The 25,463-nt window shown below is 38.8% G+C and overlaps 1 long non-coding RNA gene across 1 annotated transcript; it reads left to right on the forward strand.

The window, feature by feature from the left end:
• The first annotated feature begins 14,006 nt into the window (after positions 1 to 14,006).
• On the forward strand, positions 14,007 to 16,334 carry LOC145420965 (uncharacterized). The gene is made up of 5 exons (XR_013902213.1): positions 14,007 to 14,146; positions 14,567 to 14,630; positions 14,990 to 15,142; positions 15,509 to 15,599; positions 16,194 to 16,334. It is a non-coding gene; the product is annotated as an uncharacterized LOC145420965 (long non-coding RNA).
• Positions 16,335 to 25,463: the final 9,129 nt, after the last annotated feature.

Here is a 25,463-nt window from a genome sequence, read left to right on the forward strand (position 1 = left end):
TTTTTCTGCTATAATATTATTCCTCTAAAAGATCAGATTAGGTAGAGCACCCAGAGAAAACAAGGAAGAACTTGTGTTTGGAGTAGTGCAAAAAAAATAAAATAAATCAAGGGTAAGTAAGAGTGCTGTGAATGTTTTTAAACTTTCACAGATATAGAGTTCAATGTGTTGGCAATTACTATGTTTTCACTGTGACAAAGCACGATTATTTTTTTGGGGAAACCGTTGCCAACTGCTTTTTTTTTTCCTCCATGTGCTGGAACCATTCCACAAACATATTGCCACCACAGATATCATGAAACAACATTTTGATTGGGCAATCAAAACATCCCCACATGTGGCTGTTTGTAAAAACAAATGTGGCATTTCTTTGTATTCGGTCTGAATTTAATTTACAAGCATGGGATTGAATCCAGTAGTTTTCCTCAGGCCCATGGGATGTGTTCAGGATACTTCTAGGAACTGAGGCTCGATGACTGTTTAAGCAACTCCAGATCTGCCTGAGTGATAATTCTCACCATGCAGTGGGCTGTAAGTTGTTACAAGCCACATATTTTGATTGCATTTCATTAGATTGAGAGTTGAAGCTGACCCTGACCTGCTCTGTGGCCAGCAACTTAGCAAGACTAGCTGCCAGACTGTAAAAGGCCAGGTTAGCATCTGAGTTGAGTGTATATTTATACATATACATACCTACCTACCTACCTACCTACCTACCTACCTACCTGTGTTCAGTGAATACCTCAGGCAGCAGAAAAACAGAAAGGAGGAAGAGGAGGAACCATCACGAAAGGACAGTCCCCTTCACAGTATGTACCACCGGCAGGGTGGTACATAGCAGGGTGTAAGATGCTAGCAGGCAGGGCATACATGGAAGGCCATAACCAAGTGGCCAGCATAGTATACAGAAACATCTGTGTCGGGTATGGCCTGGAAAACCCGAGGTCAAAATGGGAGATGCCTCCAAGGGTGATGGAGAATGACCTGTTACAGTTCGGTGTTGTCAGTGTTTTGTTTTTTGCGTGACTGTCATGTATTTCCTGCTTTACTTTGAAAGTCTGTGTTATCTTAGTGTGTTCAGTTTGTTTCCTTGTCTCGTCAGGTCTAATTTGCCCCAGCTGTGTTTCCCTCCTGTGGTCCATTCCCTAATTGCTCCTTCTATGTATTTAAGCCTTGTGTTTCGGTATGTCATGGTCGCGATCTCCCCCCGTGTTGTAAATAGCTGTAAATGAGATTTGTCAATACTTTCGTTATGAGACACTTTCGTTTTGGGATTTTGGTGGAGAGCTTTAGTGGTGTTTTTTCGTGTGTTTTTCTTCTCCTCTTCTGTGAATCGGCCAATCTGTAACACCAATAGGAAGACGTGTGGTCCTGGAGCCAGAAGACTGACACATTTCACCATGTCCTCCTGAACTTCTTCATGTGACAGAGTTGTGTCAAACAGACCAGGAGTGTCGACCACAACAACAGAACGACCGTCCACTTCACCCTGTTCTTTCTGACAATATTTGGTGACTGATGTTTGACTTGACTTGGCTTTAAACTCTCTCCTTCCTAGAATGGTGTTTCTTCTTGTTTTTGTTTCTCTCTTTCTTCTCTTTGTTGTTTCTCCCACTCCTCGCTTCTCTGTCTTATCTCTTCTCTGGTCTCTTCCAGCTTCCTATCCACACTTTTCTTTTCCTCTTTTTCTGACAGAATTTGTTTGTCCAACATTTCAAGTTGCATTTTAAAATCCTGCCTACGTCTGTCTTCCTCTTCTTCCCGTTTCCTGTTCTCTTTTTCTCTCACTTCCTGTTCTTTCTTCCTCTCCTCACGCTCCTTATTTATATTTTCCTCCATCTCCTTCAGTTTCTGGTCTCTTTCCTGCTGTATTTTTTCTTTCTCTTCTTCCAATCTTTTTTTGATGGCTTCCTTTTCTTCCTCATGTTTTCTTTCTAGCTCCTCTCTCTCTCTCTCTCTTTATCTCTTCTTCCTTCTCCTTCAGGATTCTCTCCATTTCCTTCTTTATCGCTGCTTCAGCTTCTCCCAGCATCTCATTGGTGAAGCAGTTTCCTCCATTGTCCTTCACCATGGTGTCAATCTTTGTTATCAGCTCACTGACTTGTTGGCGGTTTTGTGTTTCAGAGTTTTCAAACACATGGTATCTTCCTCCACAGTCAGAGATCAGCTTCTTAAACGAATCATCACATCCGCTTTCAATATATTCTTCGATAGACTGCTCATCATTTTTTAGTTTATCTCCCCCAGTTAAAAGAATGATGGTGAACTTTTCAGAGCTTTTTCCAAAACCTTCTTTGATTAAATTAAGTGGAGGAGAAGTATAAAGATCAGGCCAGAAGAGAAGCTTGTGAAGCCTTCATCAGCTTCGTCTGCCTTCGCTTCAGCCATCCGCCTTCGCTGGAGGGTCCGAGGGACCGCTCCAGCCTTCATCCGCCTCTGCTGGAGGGTCCGGGGGACCGCACCAGCCTTCGTCGTCTGCTGGAGGGTCCGTGGGACCGCTCCAGCCTCCATCAGCTTCGTCTGCCTTCATCTGCCTTCGCTGGGGGGGAGGGTCCGTGGGATCGCTCCAGCCTTCATCCGCCTTCGCTGGAGGGTCCGAGGGACCGCTCCAGCCTTCGTCGTCTGCTGGAGGGTCAGTGGGACCGCTCCAGCCTTCATCAGCTTCGTCTGCCTTTGCTTCAGCCATCTGTCTCCGCTGGAGGGTCCGAGGGACCGCTCCAGCCTTCATCCGCCTTCGCTGGAGGGTCCGAGGGGCCGCTCCAGCCTTCGTTGTCTGCTGGAGGGTCCGTGGGACCGCTCCAGCCTTCATCGGCTTCGTCTGTCTGGATCAAACTTTTCACTTGGGGTTACATGTTTGATTTTTGGGTGGGGGGAAATGTTACGGTTCGGTGTTGTCAGTGTTTTGTTTTTTGCGTGACTGTCATGTATTTCCTGCTTTACTTTGAAAGTCTGTGTTATCTTAGTGTGTTCAGTTTGTTTCCTTGTCTCGTCAGGTCTAATTTGCCCCAGCTGTGTTTCCCTCCTGTGGTCCATTCCCTAATTGCTCCTTCTATGTATTTAAGCCTTGTGTTTCGGTATGTCATGGTCGCGATCTCCCCCCGTGTTGTAAATAGCTGTAAATGAGATTTGTCAATACTTTCGTTATGAGACACTTTCGTTTTGGGATTTTGGTGGAGAGCTTTAGTGGTGTTTTTTCGTGTTTTTCCCTTATTTTTATTTTCCTGCGTTGCACTCCGGTTGCCTAGGCCGGGGTGTAACAGACCGAGCTAAGATCCTCTGGGACTTCCAGATACAGACAGACAAAATGGTGGTGGCTAACCAACCGGACATAGTGGTGGTAGACAAACAGAAGAAGACGGCCGTAGTGACAGATGTAGCGGTTCCCAATGACAGCAACATCAAATAGTAATGAGATGAGATAGATGAGATGAGATAGCCTTTATTTGTCAGTTGCAGGTCTTTTGCCCACAACCGAGGTGACAGACCTTGCCGACCGTACATACAATACAAACATCAAAAAGAAGGAACGTAAGAAGCTCGAGAAGTAGCAAGGGCTCAGAGAAGAGCTCAAGAAAATGTGGAGGGTGAAGGTAACAGTGGTAATCGGAGCACTAGGTGCTAGTGGCTAGTGTGGATACATATATATATACATATACCACACTACCTACATACATACATACATACATACATACATACATACATACATACATACATACATACATACTGCATATATATACAGGTACAGGTGGGTAACAGGTATCTCCGAAAACGTAAGAGCACTTTTGCAAATATGTGATGTCTCGATAAATCGAGCAGACATTTGGAGTTTACACAGCTACATTCTCGCCTGAAAATATCTTAAAAGTTTATTTTGTGACCCAGAAAGAGTAATATTTCAAACTCCGCCACTCTGTGTTCCTCCGCCACTGCCTCGTTTTTTTTGGATGAAATGGATTCTGGTATATTGCATTGCGTCATTTCGAGCTGATTGGAGACCAAAACAGCCAATCAGATTTTTTGGCATCCAAGTCTGTGATTGGCTGGTTTTGTGGCACAAATATAACTGTGTACAGAAAGAGTTGAATGCGCACGGGCAGAAATGTTGAGAGCGCAAACAACACAAGCGCAAATGCAAAAACTGTGCGAGAGGGGCTGCTATTGTGTGTGTGTGTGTGTCTGGATAATAGCAAACACTGAAATACATTTTTTGCACGCAGCAATGAATTTTGTTCACTCAAATTTAGCTTTTCTTCGCTCAAAATAAATTTATCCTCAAAATGCAACACTTACACCTGCAAAGTTTTTTCTACATAAGCTCAATTTTTTTTTTTTACGTGAGCTCAGAATAGTGGCACAAAAACAACGCCATACAGTCCTATGAACAGCTAAGATACCGCACAAGACCCTCAAGCTTCCAGGCCTCCAGGCCCGCAGGCGCAAGCGGGGAATTTCTTTTCTTTTTTTTTTTTTGTACACACACACACACACACACACACACACACACACACACACACACACAGTGGAACCCCAACTTACGAAATTAATTCGTTATATATATATATATATATATATATATATATATATATATATATATATATATATATATATATATATATATATACACACACACGTATATGTATATTTGCTGTTGAAAATAATATGGTCTCTTCACTGAGATGAATCTATAGTATAAAAGATAATTACAGCTATTGTGACATTGCCCATTGCTTCGTAAAGCCCTGTTGAGAAGTCATCAGCCAATGAGCATCCCCTGGATAATTATCCTTTCTGGCTCCAATAATGACCATAAATTCCAAAGTAGAATCATGCTCCTATTCAGTATGTCCAGAAACTAACACTTAAACTCATGAGGTCATCAGGAAAGTGTTCACAGAGAACAGGAGTTAAAGGCCCCTTTCCTATCCTAGATGTGTGTATACACGTAGAAGTGTTTTTACAACCAGACATGAGGCTCCATTATCTTCATTAATGTGAATGCAGGTTTAAAGCAGTCTCATGTTGGCTTCATTTAAAAACAAAAACAAAAAAACAAACAAACCTGAAACTATATTTGTGTTTTACACTGTTCAGAGGTGAGTCCTAATTTATTTGAGTTATTTTAGTAACCAGTGGCATTAAAGAGTGTTAAAGATGTTAAAATAAGGGCCCTAATTTTGTCAGTTTGAGAACACAAAACCCTGTGGAAGATTACTGCTTGAACACTAGCATTACTATTGCTACTTCAATTCCTACTTGTACTTATAGAAGAATAAACAATTCAAAGTAATATTGAAGAAGAAATACTGTTGCTAAAAGCCAAACCCCCCCAAAACGATTGGGTCTATGCTGCGACGGCAACAAAACTGATATCTTTCCCCAAAACATATGCATAGCCAAAATGCAATTTATCTAACCCAACATGCAACGATCAGATCTGTCAAAACTCAGAAATGATTATTCATTTTAGCAAACACCTTACATCACACCTCATTTTATGAGCAGACCTAATTTATTTGCTCGGGGAAAAAGACCCATTAACATGAAATGACCCACAGCCATCTGCCTGTGATTACAGCTTGGGAGAAACACTACAACAATGGTTGCTTGGGCATGGCAAGAAAGAAGGGAAGAGCCCAGCAATGATCCAGCACAACAATTACTGGAGACCCAAATCCCTCAAGTCAGCTGTTTGTAGAAGCGGAAAAAAAAAAAACAGGCAAACCAGAGGCTGTGAGGGATCCAGAATGCAACTGAAGCCAACGAACACACTCCCAATCAGATCAGCTCCATGTGTGGTAGGCACTAACCAAAGCCATTTCTATACATATATTCAATCAAGGCCAGATTAAAGGGGAAAAAGGCTCCCAGAACAGCCAATTATCTGATTTTACAGTGCCAAGTGTTTCGAATCCAAAATCACCAATAGGTCTTTTGATGAGTCACATAAGTTTGATATTTGAACCATTCAGTGACCGCTGTACTTTATAGGGATTTTTCATACTGTAAGAGGCCGTTCCCATCCTGATGGAAATGTTTTATTACAGGATAAAGATCGCACACAAAAATGTTTCATTGATTGACATGAAACTCCAAACCATCCAAACAAACAATGACATATCCACCCAATAAATCCTGGGATCAAACATTAATATTATTAATATTTTTAAATGTTTTAACTTGTTTTTATGTTGCTGAAATTTCTGAAAAAGAACCATTTTCCCCATAACAACTTTGTAAAAAAATATATAGTTTTGATACCACATCCAATGGGTAAGGTGGAGCATCTTGGCAAAATTGATGGAATACATCAAATTTACAGGGCAGGTATAGATTAATAATTCTGCAGTAAGATATTATTGTGCACAACACATCACCACAAGTCTTTTCATCAGCATCATAGTTTATTTATATAGCACTTTAAAAACACACAAGGCTGACCAAAGTGCTGAACAACAGAAATATAAGAGATACAGTAAGAATAATAAATATGATAAAATAATAACTATAATAATAACAAAAAAATACGAGTAAATAAAAGTCAGTTAGCCACTGAGTCAAAGGCCAGCGAATAAAAATACCTTTTTAATCTGGATTTAAAAACCAGCATTGATGTCGACTGCCTAATGTGAAGAGGAAGATTATTCCAAAGTTTTGGAGCCACAATAGAGAGCGCTCTGTCTCCTCTCAGTTTCAGCCGTGATTTGGGGACTACCTCAGCAAATCGGACAAATATACAGGTGCCAGACCATTTAAGTATTTAAAAACCAATAAAAGGACTTTAAAATGAATCCTAAATTCAATTGGAAGCCAGTGTAGGGAGGCCAGAACCAGAGTAATGTGCTCAAATTTCCTTCTACGAGTTAAAAACCATGCCGCAGCATTTTGTACTAGTTGCAGGCGTGTCAGAGTGCCCAGTCCAACCCCTATTAAAAGGGAGTTGCAATAATCCAAGCGTGAGGTTATACAAGCGTGGATAACAGTTTCCAAATCACGCCTTGAAAGAAAGGTTTGACCTTCGACAGACGAATGATGATTTAAGCACCCTATTCGCATGGCCATCAAAAGTAAGTGCAGAGTCAATTTTTACCCCAAGATTGGTAATCGAGTTCTTCAGGTGAGGGGTCATAGCAACAAGGTCAACATCAGGGGTATCAGAGGAACGATTTGGGCCGAACAGAATTGCTTCCGTTTTAGGTTCATTAAAATTTAAAAAGTTTACAGCCATCCATGACTTAACATCGCTAAAGCAATCAGGCAGGAGTCTTATTGGGGAGCTATCAGAATGACTGAAAGGCAATTAAAGCAGGCAATCATCAGCATATAGATGAAATGAGACTTTGTGTTTTCGAAAGATCGCACCCAGTATCAGGAGATATAACAAAAACAGTAATGGCCCAAAAATAGATTCCTGTGGTACACCCCATGGCTGAGGAGCCACAGAGGTAGTGATGTGTCGGTCGCGAACGAAACTGCTCTTAGAACTTTTGAAAGACTTTTGAAGTGAACAACGCGAACCTGCTCCTTAATGGGAGCCGTGGGTTGTTTTTTTTTTGTTTTTCTCTTCCTTTCTCTCACCCTCTCTCTCGCACTTTTTCCCGCTTCACTCCGCACACGAGCCTTGTGCTTTGTGCTGGGAAGATGGGGGAGGGGCGGTGCTTTGTCTCTAGGGGCCACCGTATATATTTATATATAAACATAAATAAAACCATGTTTTTTTTTACATTAGTAATTCCTTTTGTGCATAATGTTTTATTGCTGTTAATAATAAATTAATTAAAGCAACAAAACAACCTTAAGAGCCGGTTGGGAGCTGAAAGAGCCGGCTCTTTTTAGTGAGCCGAGCCGAAAGAGCCAGTTCTCTAAAAAGAGCTGGAAATCCCATCACTACACAGAGGACGATGACAAACCCAACTTAACACAGAAGCTCCTTTTTGAGAGATATGATTTTATCCACAAAAGTACCAAGCCAGAAATGCCCACACAATGCTGTAATCGAGAGATCAGTAGGTCGTAATCCACTGTGTCAAATGCAGCAGTCATATCCAGTAATATAAACACTACATGTTTACCACAGTCCATCGCTACCAGAATGTCGTGCATAACCTTTATGAGAGCTGTCTGTGTGCTGTGAAATGGCTTAAAGCTGGATTGAAAAATTTCAAACATTTGAGAGATATTTAGATAGTCCATCAACAATCTTTTCCAGGATCTTACTCAGAAAAGGAAGTTTAGAGATGGGTCTAAAGTCTGACATAACTGAAATATCTGAGCCTGGCTTCTTAAGTAAGGGATGAATAACTGCATTCTTAAACTCGCTTGGTACTTGACCTGATAAGAGGCTGGTATTGATTATGTTCAGAATATGTGGTCCAACAGTAGGAAACACCTTTTTGAGAAAATGGGAATGAACGACATCATTCGGAGAACCACACGGTTTAGCATTTAACACAAACTTCTCTAGTTCAGGTAGAGCAATTGGTTGGAAAGCAATAAGCAAACTTGAACAGGGAACATGCACAGCTGGGTCAACAGAAGATAAAGTGGAGGAGAAGATAAAGTTTCTTATCCCGAAAGAAATTAATAAACGTATTACACATAACCTCAGAATCAGAATCAGAATCAGAATACTTTATTGATCCCTGGGGGAAATTATTTTTTGTTACAGTGCTCCATTTTAAACCAACATTAAGACAAGACAGACAATACACTAACTAAGAATAGTACAATATATACATATATATACATACATACATACATAAGTCACTTATAAATAAATAGTTGGAAAAGAAACATGTGTAGCTGTAGCAGCAAACAGTGTGTTAAGTGGATGCGTTGTACAGGGAGATGGCCACAGGCAGGAATGATTTCCTGTGTCGTTCAGTGGTGCTTTTCGGTAATCTCAGTCTCTCACTGAACGAGCTCCTGTGACTGACCAACATGTCATGGAGTGGGTGGGAGGTGTTATCCAACATTGTCTTTATCTTGGACAGCATCCGCCTCTCCGACACCACCTTGAGGGAGTCCAGCTCCATCCCCACAACATTGCTGGCCTTACGGATCAGTTTATTAAGTCTGTTGGCATCTGCGACCCTCAGCCTGCTCCCCCAGCATGCAACAGCATAGAGGATCGCACTGGCCACAACAGACTCATAGAAAATCCTCAGCATTTTCTGGCAGATGTTGAAGGACCTCAGTCGCCTCAAAAAATAGAGACGACTCTAGAGAAGACTGCAAAAGAACATTATCCTCTGCATTATACAAAACACGAGGGTTATGTGAATTAACAGCAATAAGTTGAGAAAAATAGGAGTTTTTGACAATCTTTACTGCCCTCTGATAAGCTTTCCAGCTTGTCTTAAGAGTTTCCAGAGAGACGTTTTGGATTATTTGTCATCTAGAGCGCTAGTGTGTTAGCACAATGTGCTATGCTAATATTAAAAATTGATTACGTACCCAAATAAGCTTGAGATTCCTCCCCCCCAATATAAGCTCAAAAAAAAGAAAAAAAAGAAATACACAAACACACACACTCATATAATGGGGACCTAAGAAACATGCTCCCCACCGCTGCTGGCTTGCCTATTGTGGGAAATCTGGTTAGGGTAAAATAAATTCTTTAATTTGAAATTTAATTTGAGTTTGGTCAAATGTGACCAGAATGTAATAATGTGGTCACAGTGAAACAATACAAAAAGTGATATGGGGAACACTGGTCACTGAGAACAGAAAGCAGATGCTTGTTGCTGAGTGTCCTCTCTAAACTGTTTGGCCCCACAGTATGTTGTTGGAACAGTTACATGAACACAGAGGTTTAACGTGTTTACTGATAGATGTCATCCATCACCTAACAAAGTTATCAGTGACTAAACTGAAAAGCAAAGCGTGCATTTCTAAATTTATTGCCCTCTTATGCAGAGTACAGTTTATACAGAGCCTTTGGATTTTCCAATAAGTGAAAAGCATGATTTCTTTTATTTGTTTCTTGAAAATTAAGATCCAATAAACAGCGGCTGCCTTATTGTTGTTGACCTTGACACTTAAATGTACTTGCCTTGCTGGAGTGATGCTAAAGGTGAAACTCCAGGGTGTGGGTGTGCACTGTGACATCACTACTGGGTGTGTTAAGGTTGAAACTGTGAAGTAGAAAAGGTGCTGAAACTGTTTTCAGCCTGCTTAAAAGACTTTAAGCTTGTTACTTAGTTTCAGGGTCACTCCTAATGAACAATCAAGTAAAGCCAGAGGGAATTCCTTTTGGATGATTTTCATGTTGTAAATGAGAAAGTCTGCATCACACAGCTTCTGACAGCCTCTTTGAGATAACAGAGATTTCAGTTTTATTTTTAACAGCACCATTTAATAGCAGTGCCAGAAACTGTCGAAGCCACCCTGGTAGAAGAGAGCTCGAGGCAACAAAGGAAAAGAAAAAACACTATCAGGTTTCAGAATATAATGTAATTAGTCTTCATTATTCCTATCAAGATAATGATTTCACCTTTTCCAAATTCAGTTCAGTTGTGACGCTTTAGGGCATTACAAGAATAGCTCAGTAACGTGCATGCATGTTAAAGCATCTTGCTGTGTTTGGAATGGTATATGTATGGAAATTTTGATGTTTCCAAATATGTGTATAATAATCATCAGTGAACAGAAGCTGCTAACTTAATAGCAGAACCTAAAATCACTGCTTTAAAAATGCCACTTAAACCAGTGAACCCCCCCGAAAAAGGGGATTGGCATAAAATAACTGATTTGAAGCAGCAGACAGGATTAAATGTCTTGATGCCTTGGTATGTCTGTAAGCAGACACACACCTCAGCACAGCCAAAAAAGGGACTTCCCCACAAATCCTGGAGGTAGAGTGTTCTCATACTTTAAATAAATGAGTACACATCATGCTGTCATGGAAAAAAGACAGAAACCCTATTAGCCAAGTGTTTTATATGTGTATTAACAAAAAATGCCCCAAAATAAAATGCTAAAATATATGTAAAAACTAATGAGATACACTATAGCTAAACACAGGAGAAACATAGCCTGATTGGTTTACATGTTTTAACTGCCAGCATGAAAATGGCAAAATAGGTCCAGTAACGAGCACTGAAGGCGATATGACTTATTCTACCACCTGTTTCCATATGTGATTTCAACCTCAGTGGGAAAATTAAGGTATGACTGATCATCATCAGATTATAACTACAATATTTATGAGACAACAATGAAGCCAGTAATGAACCCTGACAAGGCACACCTGTGAAGTGAAAACCATTTCAGGTGACTACATCATGAAAGTTATTTAGAGAAGGCCAAGGCTTTGCAGCGCTGTCAACAAAGCAAAGGGTGGCTGCTTTTAGGAATCTAAAATATAAGACACATTTAGAGCTATTTATCTATTTTTTCTTTGCTACATAATTCCATATATCTTGCTTCATATATCTGATGTCTTCAGTATGTATGTACAATGTAGAAAGTAGTAAAAATAAAGAAAAAACAATTGAGAAGTCGTGTCCAAACTTTTGACTGGTAGTGTACATTAGATATTGCTGGGTTTTTTTGAAGGTGTTATAGGTACATAAAAACCAAAAAAGGACAATTTTAGTCTGTTGGTAGGTGTTTGCTAGGCAAATTGATGATTTTCTATACAATATATCTTGTATATTCAAGAACCTTCAGTGGCTTAAGATGGACCAATTTTGTTGCTAAGCTCCTGATAATGTAGGACATCGATGTCAAACTCATTTTACATCGTGGGCTACATACAACATATTTTTGACCTTAAGTGGGCTGGACCAGTGAAACTCTCCTTTCCCCCCTTATTTCTAAACCAGCATTTCTATAGTAGATAGTGAAAAAACAGAACTTTTCTCTCATTTAACATCTGTTACTAAACTACTATGATGTAGTGTGAATTATGAAAATACAATTTAAAGTCCAAATTCTATGGCTTCCACATTGATTTCTTTCATTTTTTTGCAAAGATATCCTGTAATATAGGGTGCAGACACATTTTGATTTCTTCCCATTGATGTACAGCAGGGGTGGGGAACTCCAGGCCTCAAGAGCCGGTGTCCTGAGGCCTGGATTTAGATCTCATCCTGGGTCAACACACCTGAAGCAAATGATTAGTTCATTACCAAGCCTCTGGAGAACCTCAAGACACGTAGAGGAGGTCATTTAGCCATTTAAATAAGCTGTGTTGGATCAAGGACACATCTAATACCTACAGGACACCGGCCCTCGAGGCCTGAAGTTCGATACCCTTGATCTACAGTTATGAACAAGAAGTGAATATTCTAGCTGTATTAAAAATCAAACTATTTATTTGAGGTATTCATATTTTAAATCAGTGTTCTTAAAGGGTTTGTGCAAAAATTCTTGCTGGGATAGTACTCCACTTTGTAGCTACTCGACTAGTTTTTTGATGTTATCCATTATATTCTTTTAGAGGTTTCTCTTTATATCTAAGGCAGATCACATTCCACAAACTCAACAAAAAATACTGCATTGGCCATCTTTGTTTCTGTAATTTAATTATAAATTGCAAAAGAAATCGTGGAAAAAAACAAATAACCAAAAAAAGTAACGCCAAGGGCCAAATTGCATTATTTTTTGCATGAATTTGTGGGCCGGAAGTAGGGGTGGTGTGGGCAAGAGGTTTGAGACCCCTGACGTACACTGACACCATTATATGCATAGGACATCATGCCAGCAGTACAGAATATGTGGATATGATATCTTACAATCTAAAGTGACATTTCCCCCTTTTTTCCACTGCCCCCTCAAACTGATGGCTGTATATGAGGATAGTTTTACATTGTTTGACATTCTCCTAATCCTTTTGAAATGCTCCACGTCTGAGAAGCTGTGGGTACCTACCTGAGCTGCAGTCTTACTAACACACACCTTGGCAGTGCAGAACAAGCGTCCATTCTCCTTCTCTGCAGACCATGAAGTAAATACATGAGTGGTGTAACAGAAACGCTTTAGATGATGAATTGCTGCAAGTTCATTGGTTAGACTCTGACTTCATGTCTGAGTGAATGACATTTCCTAAGAGCTAAGCTTTTCAGCTTGCAATGGGCTTTACAATAGCCACCCACAAATGCCACTTGAAACCCAAGCCAACAGTTTCCATCAAACAAGCTGCCCAATCCTTACCCTACTTCTTGGTTAAAATGTTCTGCTATTGATGAACAGCCTTGTTGTGTTGTAGTTGTCAGTTACAGTCGTGTGAAAAAGTTTTTGCCTCCCTTCCTGATTTTCTATATTTTTTGTATGTTTGTCACACTTAAATGCTTCAGATCCTCAAACAAATTTAAATATTAGACAACGATAACATAAAATGTTTACTTGTGAAATAAAAGTGTTTATTATTAACAGGGGGAAAAAAACCAAACCTATATGAACCTGTGTGAAAAGTGATTGCCCCCTAAACCAAATAACTGGTTGGGCCTCCCTTAGCAACAATAACTGCAATCAAGTGTGTGATAACTGGCAAAGAGTCTTTTACAGCTGTGGAGGAATTTTGTAATCATTTTTTCCACACAGGGTCTTGTAGTTTTGGATTTCCCCCCCTTAATAAACATTAACATCTTCATTTAGAAACTGCATTTTGTGTTTACTTGTGTTATCTTTGTCTAATATATAGGTTTTTTTGATGATCTTAAACAGTTAAGAGTGTAAACATAAACAAAAATAGGAAATCAGGAAGGTGGCACACACTTTTTCACACCACTGTATGATTGTCTTTATAAAAGGTAAAGCCTAACAGCTCCATTACATCATAACTGTCATAACTAATCACAACTAATGTCAAAACTTACTGTATCTGTATAGAGTAATTCTCAATTCATATACTGCACTGAAAAAAAGGGACTGGCCATCTCTTGGATTTATGTAAGCATCTTGCATGCATTTAACACAATTGCCTCATGTTTTAAAGTTAAATGTAACTATATAGTGTAAAAACTACATGATATGCAGAAAGGGTGTATTAAATTGTTCATATCATGTTCAGGTGAAGTAAGTCAATAAGATAGCAACGTTAAATCTCGTGAAACCACGCGTGATTTCATCTCGCGGGCTTTGGATCGTGGTTTAAAAAAGGCATCCATCTCAGTCAAGTCGAGCAGCCAACTCTACGTTTTTGGTATGTCTTGATTTTTTGAATTCATTTTTACCATATTTCAGCCAAATGTAGTTAAACGTCTAGAGTGTCGCCATGTAACATGCTAAAAAAGAGCCGTTAGCTTATTTGCTGTTTTATCTGTTGTCAAAGAATTGGCGCTTTTTCATTTGAATTTGTCTTTGGCACAAGAGCCGTAATATCACATTAAACCTAATTACGAGGCACTCATAACATAATTTGGTTTTCTGTGTGAATAGATTTGTCAACTGACTCTTCAGTTACATTGTGTATTTACTGCACCGTGGTGTTAGTGAGATTTTGGACATTGAACAGCTTTAGCTAATATCATCAGCGGCATTATGCTAGCTTACATCCCTACCCCTCCTGCCCTCACCTGCTGTCCTTTTGTTTTTGTTTTTGTTTTTTTTGCTGCACATTGAGAGATGACCTCTATTCTGCATTTCACCAGGAGTCAGCTGATGGATTGTGGGTTCAAGGTGTTATGGTAAGAAAGTATATTCTATTTTCGTTTCTGTAACTTAATTATAATAGGTTTTTTATAATTATTAGGTGCATGCATACTCACCCTATTAATACAACTGAGAGATCCAAAATCTGCCATAGGTTTAACTTATACCTGTATGTATTGCCAGAAAGGTGATTACTGGACTCGCATTAATGCACACTTGAACTGAAATGAGGTTGTAACTTGTGGGTTGTTGGGTTGCAAATCAGAAACAAACATCTTTGGATTTTTTTTAATCCCATAAGATCTGGAAACACAGTTTTTATTCAACAAAACATTACTGATTAACCAAGCACAGTGCCTGCTGTTATTTCAAAAATAATTTTATGTCATTTCAGATAAAATGCAGCATTCCAGTGCATCCCAACCATGCCTTTACAGTCAAGGTTTCTGACGGAGCTGAGTTTTTCTCTGACAGTCTGCTGAAAGTGTTTGCAAAGTGATCGGGGGAACAGGGCACAAAGCTAAAGGATGTAGCTGCCATAATGACAGTAAGAACTTTAAAATTCTTTAACTACAAAGTGTATATGTATTGCATTAGGTCAGTAAAAGATTTTTATGCTACATCCATTGAAACAGTCAACTATTACCTGTGAGTAATGATTCCACTAAAAGGATGCCATAATTTTCGTCATGCATTTACTGGCCCACTGAGAAAAAATTATCTTTTTTTAAAAATAAATGTTCTGGAAACTATATATCCATAAAGTTGATGTCAAACAGGAACTTTTGATATTGCTTTGTAGATGCTGGTGTTGCATGTTGACTGGTTTAAAAAGTCAAGAGTTTTTGTCTGGGATCATTTTCTTCTGTGCTACTGAAAAGTTCACAAATCTCTGTTTTCTTTGTTATAATAGTCAAGGATGACATTAATGCTCGGAGTCCCTCATCAAAGTGCTCCGCATCTGTGTGAAAGACAATTGCAACATCTTTGTGCAGGAGTTCATGGTGAGTGTTTTATGAGTAGATTGTGGCTTTGCAACATTTAAAAATGCATTTAGTTATCCACTTGATCCTCATTGGACTGGTTAGGACCAGTAGTCCTCTTTAATAATTTGAAGTTCACATGAGGCCTGGTAGTGAACTCGGCCGCCGGCCCTTGAGGCCCCATCCCCACCCCTGTATTAGGGGTCACATCAGTGTGAAAAAACTTTAAATTTGTCATTCTAATGAACAAAGGAAAATCCCACCAATATTTATATTAGCTTTTGTTTGAAAAAATGACCAACTGACCAACAGCTAACCAAATTGTGGGGCTGAAAGTCTAAATTCTAACATCTTCTGAGTGACATAACCTGGATTTCTGATGGGCCGGTGTCTTTCTAACAAAAACTAATGTAAAGCATTTGAAATTATTATGTTTTTCACCCTCTCTTAGAAACTCTGTTAGACCATGAATGGCAGCATGGCAGGCCACTCTTTGGCTATAGCTATTTACTATGTTGCTTGCATTGGTTTAAATTACTCTAACATTAGAACTGGTAGATTAAAAAGAGATGAGTTTAAAAAGGAATCTTAAAGAAATGTTTTGTGTTTAACCAGGACTTGACTGAGGCCACTGCACAGATTGAGAAAACCACAATGAACATCTGTCTCCAGAGGATGCGGCAGGCAATGACTTTTCTGATGTTGTTCTTCAAGATCTGGATAACGTGACCTTTGCAGTAGCCATGCTGTTTGGACCTTTTTTATTCCTTCAACATGAGCTACCCATCACAACTCTGCTACACTTTTGAGGTGATTCAATGGGTGGTAATGGAGTTGGATGCAACTCAGCTCTCAAGAAAAGCTCACAACTAAGACAAAACTGCTCCTGCAACGAAGCTCACTGTTATGCATGTGAGGTGACCAGCTCTAGGTGAGAGGACATTTAAATCTCACACTTGTTCTGCTGCATTTTTGAAGCTCAATTCCAGGAACGGATCGCAGGGTTCATTTTTATATACTCTGCAACTGCCATGAGGACGAGCCGTTTTTTGTTGTTGTTTGTTTTTCCTTTTGCTCTGTACAAGTTCTGTTTGTCTGTTTGGCAGCATTTTTTAATTTCTCTTTGTATTTTTTCTTTCTTTTACTAGTGAAGAGATGTAGCGTGAACAGTTATACAGTCTAAATATCCCATATGGGTCGTGTGAAATGGTATTTTCAGTTTCATTCAGTTGAAGTAAAGAACGTTGAATATTTCTAAGTGTGCTGTTTTGAACCAAGATGTCACAGTATGATCAGTGCTGTAATTTTTGACAGTCACTGTATCAATGTTATTTTTGCGTCTCTTGAATAAAGGTTTTGACCTGCAAGTGCTAATTTCTTTAGTTATTGGGGTAAAATGGGAGGTGTTAATAGGAAGGTGTTTGCCAATTCAGTAACCTAATTTAATGTTAATGGAAACTAACATTACCTCAAATTGTTTAGTTATAATTGTTGTTTAACTGAATCTTGATGTCAGAGGCCTTAAATAGAATGTTTTGTATTGTTCTTTCCCAACATTTTTCAAAAGAAACAGTCCAATTTCTTTGCTGTGATTGATTCCAGAGAACACGGAAGAACTGACATTATTTAACTGTTGATTTATATAGATTCAGTAGAGGAGTAATGTCAGTTTAATTCTTTACCTACTGCAGTGAAATTAGACATTTTGTTTTGAAAGGTTACTGGTGGATGCCAGCAACCATCTTGGAAGAGAACAATACAATCTGTTATAAGGCCTCCATTTGAAAATTGTGTATTTGATACTAGAATATAATAGCAAAATGTAATTTGAAGATAACATGTAGTATTTAAGTGACCAAGTAGTATTGGGTAAAAGTTATTGAATCGTGTTGGGATAACGTGAGAAAATTGTGAAGGATTAAAATATTCCAAGAGCTCAAATTACTTCATCAAAACATGTTTAAGTCACATTTTATCAACACAAATTGCACAGGTTTATTGAACATGAATAAATTGTGTTAATTTAACTCAATTGTTTAAGTTGCTGCCAAAGCAAAACATCTGTGTGCAACAAATGTCCACCATTGAATTAAGTAAATCCAACAACATATTTTTTTCAGTAATGTGGCTTTTTCTTTAACTTTACAAGCTGTCAATTTGAAGAAGTCCTACATGAACAAGTAGATAGAGGCTGTTAGATTAGAATATTATTTTATGCCATGTTATACCCCTAATTAAAGATTGTGAATTAATATGTAGTTTTAGTTTGCATTATTCTCCTGAATTAGAAGAAGCTGATAACTATTGCATTAGTTAAACTGATTTGCATTACATTAAACTGCTGACTTGTTGTGAATGAATGATATTGTTTTATGATGCATTATACTGCTGAGTTATAAGAAATCTAATTTGTCTGAGTAGAAGAGAACAGAGTGTGCTGGAGTTTTCTGCCCCATTTCAGCAGGAGCAGATAAACAGGGAGCCAAGGTCATAGCTTAGGCGCTGTGTGAGAGAAAGCATGTGAATGTTTAGGCTTTGTATGATAAGGTGGAGGCACCAGAGGCTATAAAAGTTTGAGCAATGCTCCACCATTTTGAGATTTTTTGAGGCTGTCTGCATCAGTGTCCATCTCCCACGTGTGTGATCATTAAATCATCGTTTGACTCAACCCGGCCGGACCAGTGTTGTTATTGTGGTTTTTTCTCTTGTCTCCATCCCCAATATTTTGAACCTTAACAAGGCATGTGAAAAAGAAAGCTTTCACTTCAACACTGCATATAGTCCTGTGAAAACAAATTACTATTGCTTCCATGAGAATTAAGAGGGTAAGTAGCTTCTCAGTGCTGCTAATCGTATAAATTTGATTAATGGATGGTCAAAGATTGTGACCACCTCTATAAAAGAGATTTTTAGAGTTTTCTGGTCTAGTGTATTCAGGTGTGTATTGCACAATGCCTACAAGGAAAAACATCAGCAGTAATCCTAAAGAAGCAATTGTGACTGCTCATCAATCAGTCAGTGAATTTGTGAGGGGTTAAAAAGCCATTTCTAAAAAGAAGATGATGGTGATGATCATTCAACAGTGGGAAAGATTATTGATGAGTGGGAAACTTTCAAAACGGTGTTCAATCTTCCCAGGAGATGATCTTCCAGCAAATTCACCCAAAGGTCAGACCATCTTGTGCTCAGACATATTGCAGAAACCCACATCTTCAAGCTTTACAGGCCTCAGTAAGTGTTTTAAATATTAAAGTTCATGACAGTAAAATTTGAAAAAGACTGAACAAGTATGGATTGTTTGGAAGTGTTGCTTAGAGAAAGACTCTTCTCCCATAAAAGAAAAGTGGATCAGATTATGTTATTTTAAGATTAGGTTTATAAATTTGCATCTAATGTCGTTTGGGCATAGGAGAGAAAAGTGGAAATGCCTGGCCATAATACACAGCCCCTCATTTGTTGAAAACCAAGCAGGATCTCATACCAACTACCAAGCACAATGGCGGAGGGGTGGTAGTTTGGCTTCTTTCCAGTCAGTGAGTCAATCAGGATCTTCTCTGTATTTTAGAGTCAAACATGAAGCTATGCATGACTCTGTCCAACATATTTTTATATATATTAGAATAGAATAGCCTTTATTGTCATTGTACAGAGTACAACGAAATTGGAGTGCCACTCCCTTGGTGCAAGTTTCAATAATAAATATAATGTAAAATATAAAAAGTACAAAAAAACAATCGTAAGTACTCAGACAATAGTATGTACAATATATACAGGATAGCAGCATTAATATAAGGACAGTATGAATAGCAGCATAATATAATGACAGTGACGGTATGGAATAGGTTCAAATTGTCTTTGTGCTTATTTACTACGGTGATAGCTCTGGGAAAGAAGCTATCCCTGAATCTGTTTGTCCTGGTTTTATGTGACCTGTACCGTCGGCCTGACGGTAATAGTTCAAACAGTTGATTGCTGGGGTGAGAGTGGTCCTTGATGATATTGCCAGCTCTGCTGAGGTACCGAGAGTTTGCAGTGACCTCCAGGCTGGGCAGAGAGCAGCCAGTGATCTTCTGGGCTGTGTTGATGACCCTCTGCAGTACTTTCCTGTCCGCAGCTGAGCACCCTGCATACCATGATGTTATGCCGTACGTTAGGATGCTCTCTATGCTCTCTATTATTTGAAACCGATCCACCAAATCTACAACAGAATGGCTGAAAAGAAGAAACATGGTGTTGTACTTGCCCAAGTACAGACCTCAACTTAATTGAAATGTCATGGCAGGTTCTTAAGAGAACTGTGTATAAACGATCACACAAAAATCTCACTGAACTAAAGCAATGTTGTAAAGAAGAGTGCCAAAATTCCTCCACAACAATGTGAGTGACTCATGAAGTCACATAGAAAACAATCACTTGAGGTTATTGCTGCTAAAGGTGTTACTGTCTTGATATTAACATTGCATTTTGCAGTTTTTAGTTTTTTAACCATAGTTTCCTTAACCAAATCTGATGAACCAGATTAGGCATTTTCATATATAACTTGAACAGCAATGCGTATAGACTCGTAATTAGACCTGTAATTGAGTATAATGTATACTTCTATACTGTTTATTTTTGAAAATATTAAGTGAAAAAACAACATCTTGGACATGCACTCTGTCCTCATAATTAAATAACTGAACTAATGTACACTGCTTTGTTACTGGAAAATCAGTTTAGTGTTCTAAAATTCTGAACAAGCCTCCCTTTTCAGGCACAAACTGCTTTTCCTTACGTCAGATTTGATAGAAGATGCTGGGTCATGGTCTTGACTACAAATCTCTACCAAGTCTCACACAAAAGTGCAGTGAAACACAATCTTTACTGTAAAGCAGCCCGTACTGTGTTTGTGTGTACATCTGCTTTATTTGTGCGCATGTCTACATGTTCAGACAGCTTGAATCCAAAGTGCCATAGTTCATGTCAGTCAAGGTGGGTGTTTATGGCTGTAATGGAACACAGTGGCTCGTGCTTTCAGTGAAGAGAAAGGCGGGTGGATACACGTCCCATGCATTTAGTATTACTTGTATGCGTATACTATACTAATTCTCCTTTAAATGATTTACAGTCACGTAGACAATGGCTGAAAAGGTAGATCATTATTTTATTTAAAGTGGTACCTGAATGGCTTTAGACATTAACGTTAGAAACCTTACCCCAGTCTACCAGTAGACAAATAATATTTCACTGTCCCTCTGAGTGCAGTCTAACACACCCTGTCAGATATTTCATCTCTTGTAGACTATGACATCATTGCTGAATGAATAATGAATAAAGTAGGCAAGATGGAGACAGACACACCAGTTCAGAAAAGTATTAGTGCTTAGTTTGAATAAATGTTAAATATGATTCCATTTTTCTGCATTATGTTTCTATATGGAATTCTACCCCTTTTACTGACAGGTCTTCTCCAAGAAGCCAAGTCACAGTAAAATTACAATATTTGACATAATTATAATACAAAGACAACCAAAAAAATACTGAAAAAAAAACAGCCCTCAATTTAAGGTGCCTGCTGATAAAATGTAAATGAAACAGAAGCATTTCCACTGTTGATCTAAATAAGAGTGCTAAATAATAATAATGTGTCAACCTCATTTACATATAGATTTTTTGTATCTTTAAGTCAGTTTCATTATTTACCATAATGACAAGGATACCTACATTTTTAAATGTATCAACGATATGTTAATTAGATTAATTACTCCATGTTTCACTAATTTTCTAAAGTAAGCTACAAGTGAACAACACGAATAACTTCAATTTTATAGTAACAATGTTAAAGGTGTACTAATGAACACAGTGCACAGTTATGACCCAGACCTTTAGCTGCAAGACTTTTGTACACAGTAGTGGTTGCCGTTGAGCACAACAGTAAGTTGGTGATCATAGTATGGCATGTAGCCACTAATATGTCTGAGTGAAGCAGCTGGTGGAGACCAAAACAGAGCTAAAAATTACACAAAGTGATGTTCAATTCAATTATAAAAATCTATTAATGCCTATTTTAATATCCTCAGAGGTTTATTACAGTACTGTCTCTTTGTGCAGATGTTAACCAAAGCAGACAGACCTTGGTAGGTATTATTTTTTATCCCTCAGCCCTGAAAGTTTGATTTGGGTATTGATGTCACGCTGCCATGTGGGAGGGCAGCCGGGCAGTCAGTGTGGACACACAACTTCGTGAACACGATAACTCACAAAAAGAGGCCAAGAAGCATTTTCAAATTGATATCATTGGTGCATCTATAATAATTTTCAGATAAGTTTGAATCTCAGTGACCTTGAGGTCAGAGGTCCAGTTTTTGGAAAATCTTGTAAATACAATGACTCAAGAAACAAAACAGCTTGGATTGGTAGCACTGACGACCACCAGTGTTTTTTGCATTTTAAAACCCACTCATGTTATATAATTTTTTAGTTACATACCACTAATTTATATATTGAACATTTGAGAAATATTTGTTTATTTGATCATCCTGTAAAAAATGGTTTGTTTGTTTTTTACATATTGCACTAAATTGTTGTGACTATTTGTGACTTGTTCAAAAATGTACAATAAAATGGGGGAGGGAGGACTATTTATACACAGAGGGTATGATTGAGGAAGGACAAAAAGGAAGGGAATAGGACAGATGAAGGTAATCACAAATACAAGGATAAACTGTTGTTACTGAAACAAAGAGACGTGAAACATGAAAATAAATACTAAATCTGAGTCTGAGCTTCTTACTTAAGCCCATCTGTTCCTCCCTCTCTTCTGTTTTAAAATAAAGTCAAAATGACAGCAAGCAAAAACACAGAAGACTGGTTATGACATTAACACAAAAGCATAATCATTAATAATTAAACAAAAATCTAAAAAGTCCAACTCAAAGCCCTTTGACCATGACCACATCTTCCATGGAACATCGGCTTTCATATTCTGACTGTAAAAGATACACAGTTAAAGTGGTGGAGCGGCTACACAATCCAAATGACTGGAGGGTCAAGTGTTTTGTTAATCACGAATCTCCATTTGCAGTTCTGGAACAAACATCTTTATCTTGCTTATTATATAAACCTAAATAAATAGGAAAAACTCAGTTGTTGAAAAATGTATGCATGTACTAATGCATTCTTCTTCAGCACCTTCCCTGGTTCTTTTCATACAAGTCTGGTTTTGTGTGGGCCTATGGGATTTTTGAAAGGAGAAACAAATAAGTGGAGGTATGTGCAAACAGAAGACACTATTGTCTGCAGCTGGTTGCAGAGTGCAGAATCTTGTTAACCTTTGGAATCTGGCTCTATGTCAGGCTGGTAGGGACACAAGTGTTGCCACCTGCCGCTGATGTGGAAAGGAAGGAATGTGGCTAACCTTGTGTTGTATATGTTTAATCTATTTAAATTTATAATATTTAAATAATTACAATTATATAATAATTAAATTATTATTATTATTATTATCTATCATTATTACATTTTTCTAATTTTGTTTTTAGTTATTTTATTTTATTTTACTTTGTTCTATCCTATATCCATTGGGAAATTGGAGTACAGTAAGTTAATGCAACTTGAAGCATCCTCTGTCGTGGTCGAATTCTATATGCAAAAATAGGTATTCCAGCCAGTCAGCAAAAGCCTATTTGCGTCTATGGTTTAACCAGTCTGTACTAAAATCCTGAGAGGGATCCAGTTTTCTTTTTACAAGGTAAATGGATACTGCTTATGTCACACACATGCTACACATATCCCCAACTCGGTGACAAACAATACATCTGCTCCATGGAATCTGGGGAAAAGGCCATATATGCATACTGGTTATATACTAGGGGTGCAACGATACACAAAATTCACGGTTCGGTTCGATACTTTGGTGTCACGGTTTGATATTTTTTCGATACAAAAAAATGTTCATGCTTTTTTCATTTGTCATTTATTAAAATTTGAAATATATATTTTAACTCAAAAGGACAGTTTTTAAATTTAATGTTGCTGAAACAACAAAGGGATAAAATAATAAATCTGATCGAGAAATCACTCATCTTTGGAAAAAGAGAGTTTATTACAGAGAAATGTCTCTTTCCAAAATAAAAGCTATACTATACGCTTCTTCTGGGCTATATTCTCAGCAACATATTAAACATATCAGGTCCCCATAAGGAGAATCATGTGCTAACGGCTGTCTACATGACTCGGGTAAAGTTTGTAACATGCGTGCTTGTTGTTTTTGTCTGCCTCCACTTGTCTTTGCATGATGTCGGCGTAAATGTGCAGTCATATTCGTTGCGTTCCCACTAGTGCTGTCAGCGTTAATCTGAAATGACATTAACGCCACAACACGGCAATGAGCTACCGCGGATCGTCCCGTGCGCGGGGCTAGACGGCCAACACGTTAACGAGCTAACTGCGCTAACGCACTAGTTCCCACCAATGTAATTGAGCATTGCGTGGCACATCCAACATACTGTTTTACTTTTGTCCATGACGCGCTTACCTTCAGGGTCATACGTCACATGAAAACCAAAATAGTTCCAAACGCCAGATCTGAATGAGGGTGGGGGAGGTTCAATTTGCCATGTTGCAAGGAGAGCTTAACTTCTGTCTCGCTAGCTTGCCCTGCGCTCAGTGAATCTGCGTTCGACTACTCCGCCTAGGCTGCACTGTCGAGCGCAGATCCACTGAGCGCTCAATACAGACAGCATCGTCAGAAAGAAAGTCGATAAAATAAATCAAAAATTTTGTATTGTTCGATACATATGCGTACCGAAACGAAAGCACTGTATCGAACGGTTCAATATCGATACGAGTATCGTTGCACCCCTATTATATACCTATGGTGATGTCTTGGTGAGTATCAGGGTCAGCTGTTCTGTCTGGAGCAATACCTGTAAAATAAAACATGTAAGGTGAAGAGATAGTCACTTCACTCAGAGAACCTAGGTTACAGTATAACCCACCAATATATATTTTCTAGTCTGGTAGAATTTCATGGTCTGCTGCGTTAAAACCAGTCCGAGTGCCTGCCCCCCCGGAGGAGGGGCAGTTTTTCAGTTACACTCAAGCACTGAGGCACGCTCATTTTATCACTGACTGACCTGAAACAACCCTAAGCTGATGTAATTGCTCACCAGCCTAAAAACAAGACCAATTCTCTTACACAGTGGTTGCTCCCTTGTACTCTTAGATTTGTTGCTTTCATTTTGATACAGCGTCAGTTCCCCTTATAAACTTTCTTTGGCCCAGTGCCAGACACTCTCGATGTGCCCTCAAATGGCCCCTGGCACGGCACAACCGGCTCATCCCAAAGCTGCAGGTGTTCCCACTGGCTGGCCACGTCCTCACCCCCTACTGCCTATAAATGGGCAATTGCCAGAGGATTCACACGCCCAGGGGGCCTGTATCAGAATGGTTGCACTTGGGCCAGAAATTGGATTCTGGGAGGGAAGCTCTTTATCGTGAGGCCAAAAGCATAAAACTGTAGCATTGTAGTCATCTGATAACAATGACACAACAGAATCAATCGACATCAGGAGCAACTTAGACACAGCTGCAGCTACTGGCCACAATGACACAGCATGGCACTTCGGAGGGGACATTTTCCCCTCTCAAGAAAGTTTTATCCAGATGTCTCTGAATATGTTGTTGCACTTGATATTTTTTGTAACTTTAGACTTTTCAAGCTTTACAGTTAAAGGGAACAAACGGGTAATTGGAAACATTTTTTTTTCTTAAAAAGCAAGCAAACCAAAAAACCCAAAACAGAAGCAGTACCTGCCGGGCATGGTGGCAGAAACCCTCAAAGTGTACTAAGAGAAGTATCCAAATTGAGACCATCCTAAGCAGCAGTCTGTATTAATTGCAGTA

This window comes from Astatotilapia calliptera, chromosome 16 (genome assembly GCF_964374335.1).
Source record: "Astatotilapia calliptera chromosome 16, fAstCal68.1, whole genome shotgun sequence".
NCBI classification, from domain to species: domain Eukaryota; kingdom Metazoa; phylum Chordata; class Actinopteri; order Cichliformes; family Cichlidae; genus Astatotilapia; species Astatotilapia calliptera.